Source organism: Pleurodeles waltl, chromosome 3_2, assembly GCF_031143425.1.
Source record: "Pleurodeles waltl isolate 20211129_DDA chromosome 3_2, aPleWal1.hap1.20221129, whole genome shotgun sequence".
Classification (NCBI taxonomy): domain Eukaryota; kingdom Metazoa; phylum Chordata; class Amphibia; order Caudata; family Salamandridae; genus Pleurodeles; species Pleurodeles waltl.
In genome coordinates, this window is record NC_090441.1 from 133,454,482 (window position 1) to 133,471,678 (window position 17,197).

At 44.3% G+C, this 17,197-nt stretch overlaps 1 protein-coding gene across 5 annotated transcripts in view; it reads right to left on the reverse strand.

Annotated features, from left to right (window-relative positions):
• Positions 1-15,827, reverse strand: part of PIMREG (PICALM interacting mitotic regulator) — a 66,161-nt gene extending 50,334 nt beyond the window's left edge. For 2 of the 5 annotated variants that reach the window (XM_069226996.1, XM_069227001.1), the window contains exon 1: positions 15,651-15,827. The gene's annotated coding sequence lies outside the window, so the exon portion shown is untranslated. The other 3 variants (XM_069226997.1, XM_069226998.1, XM_069226999.1) reach the window with 3 other exon arrangements.
• Between the last annotated feature and the right edge of the window lie 1,370 nt (positions 15,828-17,197).

Below are 17,197 nucleotides of genomic sequence, written 5' to 3' on the forward strand. Positions count from 1 at the left end.
AGAGGGCACCTTAGAGGTGCCCCCTGAAACTTAACCGACTATCTGTGTAGGCTGACTGGTTCCAGCAGCCTGCCACACTAGAGACATGTTGCTGGCCCCATGGGGAGAGTGCCTTTGTCACTCTGAGGCCGGTAACAAAGCCTGCACTGGGTGGAGATGCTAACACCGCCCCCAGGCAGGAGCTGTAACACCTGGCGGTGAGCCTCAAAGGCTCACCCCTTTGTCACAGCACAGCAGGGCACTCCAGCTTAGTGGAGTTGCCCGCCCCCTCCGGCCACGGCCCCCACTTTTGGCGGCAAGGCTGGAGGAAACAAAGAAAGCAACAAGGAGGAGTCACTGACCAGTCAGGACAGCCCCTAAGGTATCCTGAGCTGAAGTGACTAACTTTTAGAAATCCTCCATCTTGCAGATGGAGGATTCCCCCAATAGGATTAGGGATGTGCCCCCCTCCCCTTGGGAGGAGGCACAAAGAGGGTGTACCCACCCTCAGGGCTAGTAGCCATTGGCTACTAACCCCCCAGACCTAAACACGCCCTTAAATTTAGTATTTAAGGGCTCTCCCTGAACATAGAAACTAGATTCCTGCAACTACAAGAAGAAGGACTGCTGAGCTGAAAAACCCCTGCAGAGGAAGAACAGAAGACACCAACTGCCTTGGCCCCAGACTCACCGGCCTGTCTCCTGCCTTCCAAAGAACCCTGCTCCAGCGACGCTTTCCAAGGGACCAGCGACCTCTGAATCCTCTGAGGACTGCCCTGCTTCGAAAAAGACAAGAAACTCCCGAGGACAGCGGCACTGCTCCAAAAGAACTGCAACTTTGTTACAAGGAGCAGATTTAAAGACCCCTGCAACTCCCCGCAAGAAGCGTGAGACTTGCAACACTGCACCCGGCGACCCCGACTCGACTGGTGGAGAACAACCAACTCAGGGAGGACCCTCCGGCGACTCTACGACTGTGAGTAACCAAAGTTGTCCCCCCTGAGCCCCCACAGCGACGCCTGCAGAGGGAATCCCCAGGCTCCCCCTGACCGCGACTGTCTTAACTCCATTTCCCGACGGCTGGAAAAGACCCTGCACCCGCAGCCCCTAAAGAAACGGAACTTCTGTGCAGGAGTGACCCCCAGGAGGCCCTCTCCCTTGCCCAGGTGGTGGCTACCCCGAGGAGCCCCCCCCTTTCCTGCCTGCGACGCTGAAGAGATCCCTTGATCTCTCATTGACTTCCATTAAAAACGCGACGCGTGTTTGCACACTGCACCCGGCCGCCCCCGCGCTGCTGAGGGTGTACTTTCTGTGCTGACTTGTGTCCCCCCCGGTGCCCTACAAAACCCCCCTGGTCTGCCCTCCGAAGACGCGGGTACTTACCTGCTGGCAGACTGGAACCGGGGCACCCCCTTCTCTCCATTGAAGCCTATGTGTTTTGGGCACCTCTTTGACCTTTGCACCTGACCGGCCCTGAGCTGCTGGTGTGATAACTTTGGGGTTGCTCTGAACCCCCAACGGTGGGCTACCTTGGACCAAAAACTGAAACCTGTAAGTGACTTACTTACCTGTTAAAACTAACAATAACTTACCTCCCCCAGGAACTGTGAAAATTGCACTGTGTCCACTTTTAAAACAGCTTATTGTGTTTTATGTAAAAAGTATACATGCTAAAGTAATGATTCAAAGTTCCTAGAGTACTTACCTGAAATACCTTTCAAATGAGATATTACATGTAAAATTTGAACCTGTGGTTCTTAAAATAAACTAAGAAAAGATATTTTTCTATAACAAAACCTATTGGCTGGATTTGTCTCTGAGTGTGTGTACCTCATTTATTGTCTATGTGTATGTACAACAAATGCTTAACACTACTCCTTGGATAAGCCTACTGCTCGACCACACTACCACAAAATAGAGCATTAGTATTATCTCTTTTTGCCACTATCTTACCTCTAAGGGGAACCCTTGGACTCTGTGCATACTATTCCTTACTTTGAAATAGTGCATAGAGCCAACTTCCTACACCTGCTGACTGGTGAAGTTGGATTTAATATTACTATTTAAGAAATGCCACTTTTAGAAAGTGAGCATTTCTGTGCACTTAAATCCTTCTGTGCCTTACAATCCACATCTGGCTGGGTTAGTTGACAGCTCCCTTGAGCATTCCAATTCGACAAACCCCAAACACAGGGTGCTCAGTCACACTTGCACGCATCTGCATATTGAATGGGTCTTCCTGGGCTGGGAGGGTGGAGGGCCTGACACTTACATCTCAAAGGACAGTAGCCTGCCCTCACACAATGGACTGCCACACCCCCTATGGGGACCCTGGGAGACAGGATGTAACTGAAAAGGGACCTTGTGCACTAAGCCACTCCTTGAAGTCTCCCCCACTTCAAATGCACATTTGGGTAGTTAAGCAGGGTCTCTGACCCTACCAACTCAGACACTTCTGGACAAGATACCACTGGTGAAGAATCCCTGAACTCAAATCTGCAACCTGCCAAGAAGAACTGCCTGGCTGCACGAAGGACTCACCTGACTGCTTTTCTGCAAATGACTGCTGCCCTGCTGCCTTCCGGCTGTGCTGAGAAGTGCTCTCCAAGAGCTTGGATAGGGCTTGCCTCTTGTTCCCTGAAGTTTCAGGACCAAAAAGACTTCATTCCTGCAAAAGAACTCCTTGTGCGGCGAAAATCGACGCACAGCCTGCATTGTGGTGAGAATCACCGCACGCTGAACCAGATCGACGCAGCCCGATTTCCCGAAGAGGAGAACGACGTAGCGCCAGTGTTGCGACCGTAAATTTGACGCAAGGTCCACTGGATCGATGCAAAGCAGAGCCAGAACGACACAGCCCCTGCGACTTCGTCCTGCACGCCCAGGATTTCAATGCATTGTCTCCCCGGGACGTCCGAAAACCCTGCAACCTGAAGAGGATCCCAATCTACGCGCCGGAAATTCTACACAAGTCTGCCCTGCGTGAAAACTCAGACGTATCGTCTGTGTGCGCCAGAAAAAATATATATATATTAATAGATGCACACCTCCCCTGCAGTCCCCTGTGGATAATTTGAATGCAAACCAGGTACTTTGTCCTTGCAAGAGACACTTGTTGCTTTTTAAAGACAAAAAAAGACACTTATTTTCATTTTTACAGTGATATTTCAACGTATACTTATTGAATCTTGATCGTTTTGACCTGCATTTATCCAGAAAAATTATATATTTTTCTAAACACTGTGTGGTGTATTTTTGTGGTGATATACTGTGTCATTGTTTGACTTATTGCACAAATACTTTACACATTGCCTTCTAAGTTAAGCCTGACTGCTCAGTGCTAAACTACCAGAGGGTGGGCACAGGATAATTTGGATTGTGCGTGACTTACCCTGACTAGAGAGAGGGTACTTGCTTGGACAGGGGGTAACCTGACTGCCAACCAAAGACCCCATTTCTAACAGTACCTATGCTGCATGGACAAATGAATTGGGGCCAGAAACTATAGATTTGCCTTCCCCCCCTCTCATCATGCCAGAAAAACATGGGTGCAAATAAAGTAAGAATACTCTGTACCTAGTTATCATCAGCCATCCTAAAGTAGCCATCAAGAATAGAGAAAAGAGGAGGCCCTGCCTAGAAAACTCCTTGTGTTTAACAGAATCTTCTTACTCGCCCCTCTCCACTGTAATCCACAGAATAGCAGTGCTCAGAAAAATCTAATTAGCAATACCTTGCTAACAGGTCCTCATAAAATGTATAAGGGCAGCCTGTTTCCATCCTCCTTTTCTTCAGTGTCTGGATCTCCACACTGCAAACACAGAAATGCAAGCAATATGTTTCCACTGTCTGGGGAAACTGTAGCCATCCTCCATCTTGTGCCATGCTAAACAGAGACTGTTCAAAATGGATCCCACTGGTCCCAGCAACCTTATTCACAATGCAGTCTCAATTTCATGTACAAGACACGTGCACGCTATGTACACACATACACGTACAAAGAAAGCCAGCACAAGGGCCTTACTTTTACAAGGACCCTTGTAAAGGAAGCAGAACTTTTACATGAGTGCACCAAGGTGGCATTCCCTCCTGGAAAAGAAAAAGTCCCCTCAGGACTATTAATCATTTTAATAGTTGTCACCACCATTTTATGTAAACAGCCAAGAAAGCAGAACAGGTTCAGGACCTTGGCTTTACTATGGACAATGGTGGGCCTCCACACGCGATTCATTACCATACTAGCTGGGGCAACAAAAGATAGCTTTTTCACATGTGGTCAGTTACTATACCAGCTAGGGGACATTCCTGTCCCAACATGTATACAAATACAGTTGTGGCTACACATATGTTTTCAGGTTCTAGTAGTAAATGGCAACGCCCACCATTTTATATCGCTCAGTCACTATGGACTGACCAGTGACCTGGAGAAAAGACCCCACAAGTTCTTCTTGCATGTAATATAGTTTTATGTAACAATCTGAAACCCAAATTGAATTAATTAGTCACCCCCAGTGACCACTGCAATATACAAAATAATGGCCCACCTTTACTGAATGAAATAAAGAACCCAGGCACTACATACTGTGGGTGAGGAATCACATCCATTGTATTCCACCAGAACAGGCATTAACATAGAATGGCACCCTTAGTAGGATTAATCTTGAGCAACACCTGTCACAAAACTCTGTAAATGCTAATTAAATTGTAATTTGTAAGAAAATAATTTTCAAATTGTATACCATCTTAGTCCCAATGAAGGGTCTCAAAACAATTTATAAAGCCGAAACACATTGATGCCGATCATATAGCTCAGGATAGCCAAACTACATTAGAGTTTTGACTGACGGTTTAGCATCAGTACATTTAAAAAACACTGTTGGGTTATTGTATGTATCTATCACACAAATAAAAAATAAACAAATGACAAACAAAGTGTCTAGTGCATGAGATTTAAGGGGCTAAACAGCAAATCAGTCCTTAGCATAAGGAAAAAAATATGACAGACCCCATGAAAGCATCAAAATAGATCGCAAATAAAATATCAGTAAGATTTGAATACTTAAGAACATATCTGAACCAATTTTGAACGATTTACTCAATGCGTGAACAAAAATATTCTAACAGGAATCCCTTACATTAAAAAAGATGGGAAACTCGGCTAGTCAGGTGATCCCAGCGCACAATAGAGTTTTGTGGGTCAATCAGTTAAAATAAGACTCCTTAAGGGAACTGGTGACATACACTATGCTATAACAAAATTCCAGAATGCCTAAGTAAAACTGGGTTTGCGAGTTTCCTGCCTTTGTAGAATTTAGCCCCCACGATAGAGTGTGCAAAAGTTCACCTGCGAATTAAAAAGATGCATGAAGATTCAAACAGTTTAAAATGTAATTTCCAAAATGTCAATTGGAAACTTTATTTTAGACTTTCAAAAGGTGTACTCACATACATTAGAATGCCTCAACGTAATTGCTTGCATGCAGTGTGTCTGAAATGGACCATGTCATCGTGCTTGGAGCCTACCATGATGCAGAAGGAAAGATGATTTATTTTAATAGCTCAGAACATAAGTGTGTTTGTATGATATTTTTAGGGTCAAGTCTGTGCTAGGCTTGATTTGACTTTCGCCAAACTGAGAAAGGTAAAGCACGTGTGAAGTGCTGAGCTCCTTAGCTCACACTCGTCATTTTAAGTGCTGCAGACTTGCAATACTGTTGTGAAAAAATAATTAAATGCCCATGCTGTTGTTTAGATGATAAATGTCTACATGCCTCGCACAAAGAAACCAAGTGGGGTACAAAAACATGTATTTTCCTCTACACACATGGGCATAACACAGGCCCCTGGAGTGCAGAGGGCCCCTGAACTCTTCAAGTGACCCCATTCAGGGTAATGCTGTATATCTTTTGTTATCAATTTCTCCACATTTTACTTTTTTTTTCCATACAGTATACACTGTTTAACTCTCTCCTCCACCTAAAAGTTATTTGCAATTTAGAAATCGAAAACAATTCTCAAATTCAGTAGCATTTAATGCTTAAGAAATAGAAGAGTGAAAGAGGGGTGGGGGAGATGGAGCAAGCGATAAAGACTGGTCGTATAGCGGTTTCCTTAAATTGATTAAACAACCCAGCTGATAAATTAGGATAAGTCCTTACAATACCCATTCACTCAGAGAAGTATCTTCCACCTTCTAAACAAGCTGAAGTGATCCCCACCAGGTAAACAATGGTCACTGCAGCCATGCAGTATCAGGTAGGTGTGTCAGCCATGGGAGCCAGACACCACCTTAACCAGTGCTAGGCCCTGTCCGTCAGCGTCCATCTGACAAGGATTTAAAGGAGGACACAGCCTATACTTTAGGAGGGCAGTAAATCTAATTTGTGAGCACCTTTAGAAAGAGGATTAAAATGCATCATAATATAATAGGAAAACGTCAGGCTTATTCTGAGAAAAAGAGGTAGGTGTTCCTTGAAACATAAATATTGCATTCACCTGCAAACAGACACAAGCTAATACGCCAAAATGTAATATTATAAACAGCAACATAAGCAAAAGCTGAGCCCGGATTCTGCATTTACAGGATTAAACTGTACCGTGGGAGCGGATACTGAGTTGTAAGGTGACTGATGCCAGGCAAGCCGAAGTGTGGTTATCTCTATGTGCTGTAGTTTTATCTTCCCCTCCCAAGTCTCCATCTCAGAGACCAGGTCAAAGATAATGACACGTTAATATGTAACAAAAATAGCCTCAGTAGCTTCCAAAGGTCCAGGACAGACTGAGGTCACGGGGAAATTCCTTTGGTTCTAAATAAATACGCTTTAAAAAACACCAAAATCAGTGGGAGCTGGAGAACCAACAAATTGTGCCTGCGGACCAACGGGAGGCGCACACTTGCGGTTAGCAGAGGAAACCACTAATCCCACAAGGCCCGGTCTGTGAACAGCAGATGAGCACTCACTAGGAGGACTTTGAACACATAGTGTGTCACGTAAAAAGAATATGAATTTACGAAGTGAGAAAGGTGGCAGGCTGCTAAAATGAAAGTAAAAACGCACTGCAATTACAACTCAAATGACAAAGCAGTAGAACTTTATATAAATAACTTTTAAAAAACACACTTAAAACATTAATGTCAGGCACGGTGTGGAGAAAAAAAAAGCAATACCATGCAGATGTTTAAACACTGTCTTAGTAAGTGGATCTAAAGATATTCTTCCTCCATGACACCATCTAAAGCACTGACAGCAGCAGAAGTACCTTCAAGGATCCGGACTCCCAAGCTCTCTGGTGTCTACAATACACCTAGCTCTTCAGCCAAAGAGATCAGAGGGAGAAAGGGACCACTCGTTCAAAATGACATGTCACCGATGCTTATTCAAGGCAGACATGGCTCACAATGCATGTACTGTACACCTTACATCAGAGTTCTAGGCTCACACACCAGGGTCAAGGTAGAAAGAGTATCGGAGGAGAAACACTACCCGTGCATCGGGGATACCGTATAAAAACTGCCTCCAATCAGTTTAAGACTGTTGCAAACCCGGAAGCACCAAGAATGTGGCAATATTCCACAAGAGAGCCACGCACAGCAGGCACCGACAAAGACACATTCAACGGGTTTGGCCTTCGCTTCATTCTCTCGCATTCCTCAGATTGCTAAACTGAAAAGAAAGCAGTGTGTTTGATTCTTGGAACATTTTTGTTGGCTGCAGAGGGGCCTGATAAAGGGCACTGAAGCATGCAAGAGTTACAGGCAGTCTGCTGGCCACATTCCTTAAATATTCAGATTCATAGTCCATCCGTCATCCAGCAAGCAAGACTGATAATGTCTCAGTGCCGAACAACCCGCTGCTGACGAGAACATCTTAGTCACTGGTTCAAGAGCATGCACTCTTCCTACATTTAGGGCCAAAGCAAGGAGCACTTCCGGTAACTTAAGACCTGTATGTCCGACTTATGCACTAAGCTACGGAACGTCCATCTGCTTCTGGGGGTTAAGTAGCAACAGGCAGTGAACTGAACTTTCAATGATTTGAGTTTCAAGTCTGAGGGCACCAGCCAATATTTTGTTAGTTCAAAATTCTATTACATACTTAAGGGATTCTGCAGAAAGGGAGAGAGACTGGTCCTACTCTGTGGGCCAAGGGCTATCCCCTAAAGGAAAGACCAATAAATACATGCAATATATCTGATGATCTGAGCTGATATCTTCTGCTGTCCCCTGCTGTGGAGGGAAGCAACACCTTGAATAATTGTTGAGCACCAAAACCCTCCTCTTTGGAAGTCTATACTGCACTCTCTTCGATTGACTAACGTTTTTAGAGGGTTAAGAAATGGTGGCACATTAACATAACGTGTTTGCAAACCACTCCCTTTGGGGCATATTAGTGCTGAATAACATATCATCATTCTTAAAATCAACAATGCTCATTTTCACAAACATGAAAACATAAAAAGCTGAGTGGACCTGAACCTAAGACCATGAGGTCAAACAGAGCCACCACACCCAACAGGGATGAGGAAACAAGGACTAGCATTTTGACATTTGATCAAAGAGAAAGTATTATTTGGGTGTGTGCTGGACCTTACTCAACCCGAGAGGTCTTGAGGAAGGACAAAAAGAGGAGCATGTCTGCTGTACGGGGAGCAGCCTCATAGGTGGGGAGGTGTCACAGTATGGATGGGATAAGATCTCGCAAAGATAGGAAGGGGTGCTTCTCAAAAAGACCCATGAAACACCATTAAAGGGATGAGGGGAGCAGTACGCTTGTCTCAATTCTTGTAAAATGGTATTGTTAAGTCTTTCCATGCTATGAAGAATCAGTACAACCTCCCACAAATATTTTAACAAGTACCTGAAGCAGGGATGTGGAATTCCTATCGCCCGACGCCCATCTTGTTTGGGGTCAAGGGCAACAAGTTTTTATGTTTACTTTATCCTTGGGGCAAGTAGGCCCAACCCTCTGCCTGTTTACAGAGAGTGGAACTCTCTGCAGTTGAGGTAATGTGTTTCCAAAATGATAATGCTGTTCGAACTTGTATTTATGGTTCATTATTTGAAAGCCTTCATTATTAGGAGGAGTGCTGTAAATAAATGTTTTAAGGTCACACTTCACTACTGACGTTGGTTCCAGTACACAAAAAAAAAAAAGTGTATACACATGTTGGAAACGTTTAGGCTATGAGGCTAAGTATAATGCTCCCAGAATGCTCTCTGATTAGATGCAAATGAAGTGTTATTCAGTAAAATGTGTTGATGCATGCTAGTATTTCCCAAAAATATTTCTAATGGAAAATCAGTGTAACCATTTTCAACACGATTATGGGAAGCATGAAAATAAACGAACACTGACAAAGCCAACTGATCTGACATTTTTATAAGTCTTTTAGTTTCATCAATGCGTGTCTTGTTTTGACATGGCTTTTGTAACACTTTATTGTTGTGGGAGCTACCAGGCCCTCAACATTGTAACAAACACTGGCAAAAAAAAAAAAAAAAAAAAAAAGGTTTTCGAACTCTAAAAGCACACGTTGCCACCAGTGGCATAACAAAGGCCCCGCAGCCGCCCTCCAGGGGGCCCCTTCAGCACAGCACCTGCCCTGAGTGAGTCTGGAGAGGGGGTTCCTCCATGTTCTTTGCAAAGGTGCACCCTCCAGTTTCGTTACGTCACTGATTGCCACTCTAGTTCCTGACACTGAACAAAACTACTTTGTGTGCCAATATGCTCCTTGTGTGCGATCACTCACAGTAAAGCCAGCCGAAAGAGGGAGAAATAGAAGTTTAATAAAAACAAAATGTCTTTGTTAACACCAGACCTAATTAGGGACCAAGACCCACATGTAGGTAGCTTTTTGCATGTTGCAAACAGCACACTGCGATGCACAAACCCAGTTTTGCAATTCGGTAACCTGGTTACCGAATCGCAAAACGGGTTTGCGGCTCGCAATTAGGAAGGGGTGTTCCCTTCCTAATTGCGACTCGCAGTGCAATGTAGGATTGTTTTGTGACCGCGAACGCAAACCAATCGCAGTTTGCCCCCATTTCAAATGGGTGCTAACACTTTCGCAAAAGGGAAGGGGTCCCCAGGGGACCCCTTCCCCATTGTGAATTTCACTGTAAACATTTTTTCAGAGCAGGCAGTGGTTTTGTAATGCATCTCGTTTTCCTTTAAGGAAAACGGGCTGCATTACAAAAAAAAAAAAAAAAAAAAAAAAAAAAAACGCTTTGTTGAAAAGCAGTCACAGACATGGTGGTCTGCTGTCTCCAGCAGGCCACCATCCCTGTGAGGGCCGCCATTCGCAAGGGGGTCGCAAATTGCGACCCACCTCATGATTATTCATGAGGTGGGCATTTGCGAAGCCCTTGCGAATCACAGATGGTGTCAGGGACACCATCCTACATTCGGATTTGCGGGTCGCAAATCTGAACCTACCTACATGTGGCCCCAAATTGTTAAAGAAAGTCACAAAAGTGCACCCATAGTATATGCCGTACCCCTATAAAATATTTGTGAACTGTATTTTAGCATGGGTAAATAAGCATGTGTAGATTTGCTCATGTGAAAATTTACTGAGCATTTGCAAGTTCATTTTCCCTCCAGCCACTTTCTTCCCAACCCTGAAAGAAGTTATAATTCTGCCATTGTCAGGAGTAAATGTCCAACCTTTCTTAATATGGGAAAATATTAGAGAGAAGCTGGTGAAAATCTTTAAAGCATACAGGTTAGTAGGTTTGCAGACTCAAAGGCATTCCAGCCCTAGAACTATTGCTTACTGCTTCCTTCAGCCCCAGTATGCAGATCTGCAGAAAGGTGGCAAAATAAGGAAATTGCTATAGTAGGGGTTGAAACTACAAGTATTCAAGCCCTACTATGGTAGTAGCCCTGGCATAATCAGAGAGGCTATTATCAGAGCTCTTACATAATGAGATTGCTGCCATAGTTTGTCGCCACACTACATGTCACCAAAGGGACAAGTAGATCTTTTTACAGGACAAGTAGATTTGAGAAGCAACCTGTCCCCTGGACAAGTAGATATTTTAATAAATTCCACACCCCTGCTGAAGGTACAGCAACAGTGGGGGAGGGGCATGTGTGCAGGCGGGGAAGAGGGCGGGCCCTCCTGGACCACACCCTCAGGGGTACTACTGCCAAAAGATTTCTATCCCGCTATTAGAAGACCACTTAGCAGCTCCAATGGCAGAGCGTCCAGGAGATAATAAAATCAAGTATTGCCAACTGACCTGGCCTTTGCAAGATGGTGTGGTGGTAACATTTTTTTTTTTCCACGCACCTGCCGCAAAAACATATCACCACCATATGCTTGCAATAAATGTTTACATTACAAAAAAATAATTGCAAATGCTTGCAGTAAAACAGTTTGGATGCTTCATAGTAGGCAGATGTATTTAGAACAGGTATTGAAACTTTTCAATACCAATTTTATTGCACATCAAAGGAAAATATGGTTCTTATTAGTGTAAATAAGATGTGCTACAGGCTTTGACTCTAATCAGAAATGTAAATACAAAAGGGTAACTATACATTTTTTTTTAAAACAATGGACGGAGTAAATTATTGGCAGAGTATTGTTACCTCTGCTAAAATACTGAAGTTGCTTCTCTTGACACATGATCATGCAAAATGCTGTCTTTCACAGCTCAAAAGATAGCAGGTGAAGGAATCTTCAATGATGTGGTCAATGGAAGCTTAATGCGAATGTCAGCAGAACAGAGCAATGGACGAAGGGGTCGGACCTGAAGCCCCACTACATTTTGTATGTAGGTTTTGCTGAAGATTTTTTTTTTTAATTAAAAGGATGGCAAAACAGCAAAGCTGTCTCTTGCAAGACCTAAAATGAAATCTAAGGACGATCTGGAAACTTTATATGGATAGGAAGAGAGAAACAAGCATGTTCTTTAGAGCATAAGAGGACAAGTTTCCCATATTGGAGACAGCTTCAATGGAAGGTGGTTATCTGCTACTTCAAGGTCTGGCCTTCCTGTCCAAGTATTGTGGTATATGTGGTTGGCCAGTGCTGGCGACAACAGACATGTATTCTTATGCCCAGTTGTTCAGGCATAAACTGCATGGGTAAGCGCAATCTATACCAAATGTGGAACTTTTGATACTGTTGTGTTTGTGGTGTGGGAACATAGCAAACTAACAGCTAAGGAAAAATGCATGTTACACGTACTGATAGCAGTGAGAAATGAATGCATTCCATGCCTTGGTACTCTGAATCTGCACCCACAATTAGACAATGGTGGACAAGAAAGGGACACTTCAATAAATGAATGGAGTCTGGTTGCAGAGACCTCTGGTGAAAGACTGGAACTAGACTTACAAGGGAAGAGACCAAAGACTTACTGCTCTGCAGGTCATGGCGGTCTCTTACTCGCTGGGCTTGTGCTGAACGGTGCATATCATGACACCTCTGCTTGATCCTACCTATTACATTTGGGGGGAGGTGGGTGTTTTGAGCACCAGTACGGAGGCCTGTTATTGAGCAGAAGTGGGTCTCCCCAAATACGTGCAATAGATATTGCAAATTGCACTGCCAGTGACTTTCTCTTCCTCCTCTTTTTATCAGCTTTTAAATACAATAAATATATAAAAACACCCTAGATTGTGCACCATTTTTTGACGCACAACCCCCATTTTCCCCTACGCCGGCGCTGCCTGGTTTGAGTCATTTTTTTTACTCTGACCAGCCCTCAGCGCCGGCTAACGTCAATCCTTAAATATGGCACCTGCATGGCGTGTATGAATGGCGTTAGCCGACGGTAATTTTTTTTACACAAACCAGCACCGGTTTGCGTCAAAAAGTAGAAATATGACCCTTAGGGAGCAGAGAGCTGCGCCCTCCCCCTTTCAGTGTGGGCAGCCTAGGTGCACAGAGACAGGGTGCGAAGCAGAAGTACTTTTGGGGTCGTGCCAGGGACCCAGAGGGTATCAGAGGTGCGTGCTGCCCCAGGGACTTGTCTGCTTCTTACTGACCGACACAGCGCTTGAGTGAGAGTGCGTGGCAGGCGCACACATTTCCCGGGGACAGGACTAGGCCATGAAAGGGACAAGTCCAATATATATCTTTGTCCCTTCCCACCAGTGATCAAGGAGCCTGCCATTTCCCACAACACAAGACGGATTTAATCTCTGCCAATATAAACGTGTCATCATTGTATATTTTTCGAATTGACTATCTTGAAACATAATGGCACAGGATTCTACCAAATGGAGAATAAACCCATCAGAATGATAATATCCGTACCCCCACCTGTGCGGCTAACCCCCCTCGGAGTGAAAAAGACTCACCATTGTGTATCTGTGGCTGCCCATTCAAACTCCCTCCTGAGCGGCCAAATAGAACCCCCGGGGGGGGGGGGGGGGGGGGCTCAGGGCTGAGAAAACACCGCAGGGAAGGAGGACGCTTAAAGGTGCACTGCGGGGGGTCGTTTGGCTTTTCTTTTAGCGTTTCAGTGCTCATAGATATACTTTCCCAAATGTCATTCATTTCTTTATAGGCTATGCCAATATCACTACTATTCGTTACTTCTACTGGCTTCAAGTCCGTTTTTTTAATACATGAGGAAATCGACAGTGTCACTTTCAAATATGTGCTTACACTTCAAATACACAAAAATAACTTGCAAACAAAACAATTAAAGATTTTCCCGAAGGACACTGCTAATACGCAGTGGCGGTCTATGCACCTCCCTTCGACAACATTTTCTTCGAACATCCTATCCTCGCAAAAGGCCTCAACATTTTATCTATGGAAGACTCGCACCCAGTTCAACGATTTCACATCAATGTTTAATTTTCCGCCTTCTGGTTTGTCTGCTTGCGAATTGTGCTGCAAGCCTTAAGTATAGGGAATGGCTTATAGAAAGTCTAAATAAATGCAAACATTTCTTTTCGATCAACATATTGTACATTTTAGTCAATACTAGCACAAAACCCTCCCAAGTCTGCATATTTCCTGCCCACAGATCGTACATGGTCTCCAGCTTTATCCTCGCGTCCAGTCTTCGTGAAGTTATTATGGGTGGGGGAATAAGGGGCGATGTACGTTATACAGAGAAATCCTGCTCTGTAGACAGAGCAGAAGAGAACATGTATCTCACTAGCATTGCCTCGCTCTTGCCTCTTTGGCCAGAGTTCAACAGCCGTGTCCATGCTACAGATAGCTGAAATTCTCCGAGGACACATACCAGCCCGAGTGGGGCGCCCCTAAATGAGACATTAATAAACACCAGTTATTGGTATGCGGCTCTGGCTTAGAATTCACCGCTCCCTTCCTGACCAGATAACATTCCAGTCCCCACCCCGGACCCCAAAATGCAGGTCCTGCACACCAGGATCTTTTGTAATACTATCAGACTGCATTAAAACAAACTGTAAGATAGTCTACAACGTGCATCAGTCAACGAGCATAAACTAAGGGGTCTAACCAGAATGCAGCCCATCTGTCCGTCCTCCACTTTGATTTCACGTAACCCCCAGAGTCCCCGCTGATCAAAAGGGCGGCCGATTTAACAACAGTTACTTTCCGAAGAGTATAAAAGACCATATAATTGCAAATAATGTTTTCAAATCTTTTTCATTTAACTTCATGGAGTGGAGTGCAAAGAAAGAATAAAAGATCATACGCTTGAGATTCAGGAGACCGGATCGCAGACACATTGACGAAATAAAGTTTTCTGTTAGCCAGATCCTTCCTACTCCATCGCCAGCAAACCACATATTGTGTCTCACTTCAAGTTATCTTCTCGTTTGCATCAAAAGTGGTATAACTATTGCAGAAGTATGTTACTGATGTTTTCCTTATGGGTGTACAATAAAATCAATGTAACCAACAAGCACTGGAGTGTCGCATACGAAATTAAGTATTTCACAGAGAAGCCCACCCACATTAGAGGGCTCTCAGCCCCACCCAACCAAGCAGTCTCTATCAGCCGCCAAATAAATCACAGCTTTCTCGCCAGCGCGCTTAAGATACCCACTTCCATATGAGTAGGATGCGGCATTATCGGACTACTAGTCCTTGGTCCATGTCGGGTTAAACTGGACTACAAATCCCAGAATGCAATTGAACTACCTGGAGTGAAAGAACTGAGCATAAACGTATTAGTTCTGTGACAACTCCTCCGACCCCGTCAGAGACGACATAACAATGGTCACTGGAGTCCCCTCAAACTTCCCCAGAGTCTCTATCCTACCCCAACACAGAGACCCGCTAGCAGCCTCCAGCATCCCACATCCAAACCCAACCCACATGCAAAACGTGCAATGTAGCCCCCTAAAGGGAACTCATTCATAACAGAGACTGGTGGAGCAGATTACGTTCTGGCGGTGTACCCCTCCTCCATCCCCGCTAGTGAGCCCTCTTGGGGACCCCAACATAAGCCTCGCTCTAAGTCCACCCAGAGGAGCGGAGACGCTTCTGTTTACGACAAAAGGCCCTCCCCATCACCCCTCCACCACGGAATCCGCCCCTGCGCCCGCATTTCTGGCAGGTGACCTCCTCAGCTCGGTCCTGAAGAAAAACTCCCTTAGTACCGCGGCGTCCTGGCTCCAGTCTGCCCCAGGCCCATCGCAGAGTGACTCCCCCCACGGCTCCTCGTAGCCGCAGGAACCCTCTCTACCCACAGTCACCGCCGCACTTACTGCCTGAGGCCCGCGGTCCGCCTCCTCACTCCTCTGTTGACTGACTTCACTTTCTCTGGTTTGAATCGCCCGCTCCTCACACACACTCCCGGCCTCCTCCCCCTCGAGCCGCCCCTCCTCCCATTGTGGGGCCCAGAGGAATCTGCCTGACTCTAAGATGTCCGGCCGGCCACTCACTCCTGCAGATGTCTGTAGCCTTATTTAACCCGTCTGCTGAGGGGAGGAGGCCATCTCACAACGGGACAATTCCCTGCCAGTGTGGAAGAACCGTCATGAGAACAATATTTTGTTCACTAAATTTTAACTACTTTATCCAGTTTTCTGCATGAGCTCTACCACAAACGAAGGACTGCCTAATTCTGAACTACATTCTGAAAATATAGTTTAGTGAGTACTTATAAAGGAAACTTGTAACAAAGTGGTCAGATATATATATATATATATATATATATATATATATATATATATATATATATATATATATATATATATATATATATATATATATATATTTGCCAATTTGATTGAAACAGTTTCTACAGTTTTAAATTTCCTAATTCTTATTCACGTTTCACATTTTGTAAAACATCAATATCTGATCTAAGATGGCCGATCACTGATGTCACTGAGCAGGCCACGCACGCTCAAACTTCTGAGCCTTTTATCTTATCCACATCACACAATTGGAGTAAACAGGACTGGACCTGGCAGTACTGAGCCGCAGTGAATTTGAGGCGGAAAAGCGAGAAAGTTCATTTCATAACAGGAAAACCTGTGATTTTCAGTTGTGCATGCATGAAATCATCCTGCACACTTCACAGCGGGGAGAAATAATGGTAAAGCAGGAAAAACAATTTAGATACCGAAGTGAACACTGTGCACCATCTGGCTGGAGAGATGCATGGGGATGACGACAGGTTCTTTATACACCACCCGGAGCGGAGAAAATGCACATAAGCATTAAAACAAGCATTTTCAATGCAACAGATCTCGCATTTGCTTGAGTTAGAGATATTGGCGTTGTTAATGCACAACTGGACATTTCTTGCCACATAAATTGATTCACCCTGCTGCACAATTTGGTCCGCTCTGCTACGTAATTCCAGTGGTCCTGCATATACCTAAAGCACTTTAATTTACCTTCTTCCTCTATCTGCAGCAAGAAATAAAAATATTGCCATTATGTATTATATTTTTTATATTATTATTTTGGGGTCCCCCCTAACCTAGTGTGAATGTAAATTCACTGAATGTGCATGCCTGTATTTGTATGAATGGGACACTGCTAAAATGCACATCACTGCATAGTAATTCAATGAAGCTTAGAAATGGTTGGAATTACTTTGTAAGTGACTTCTATATGGCTATCATGCAATGTTATTGACATTAAATTTGACTTGTTTGTTCAAATCTTTGGATTGATATGGGCAGAACTCATTTTAAACCATTTGTATTTATTATTTGTTAATTATATAACTGTGGTACGTAATACCTTAATTAATTTTTGATTTGTGTACATTTATCAATTACTTCCAGCCTAACGTAAC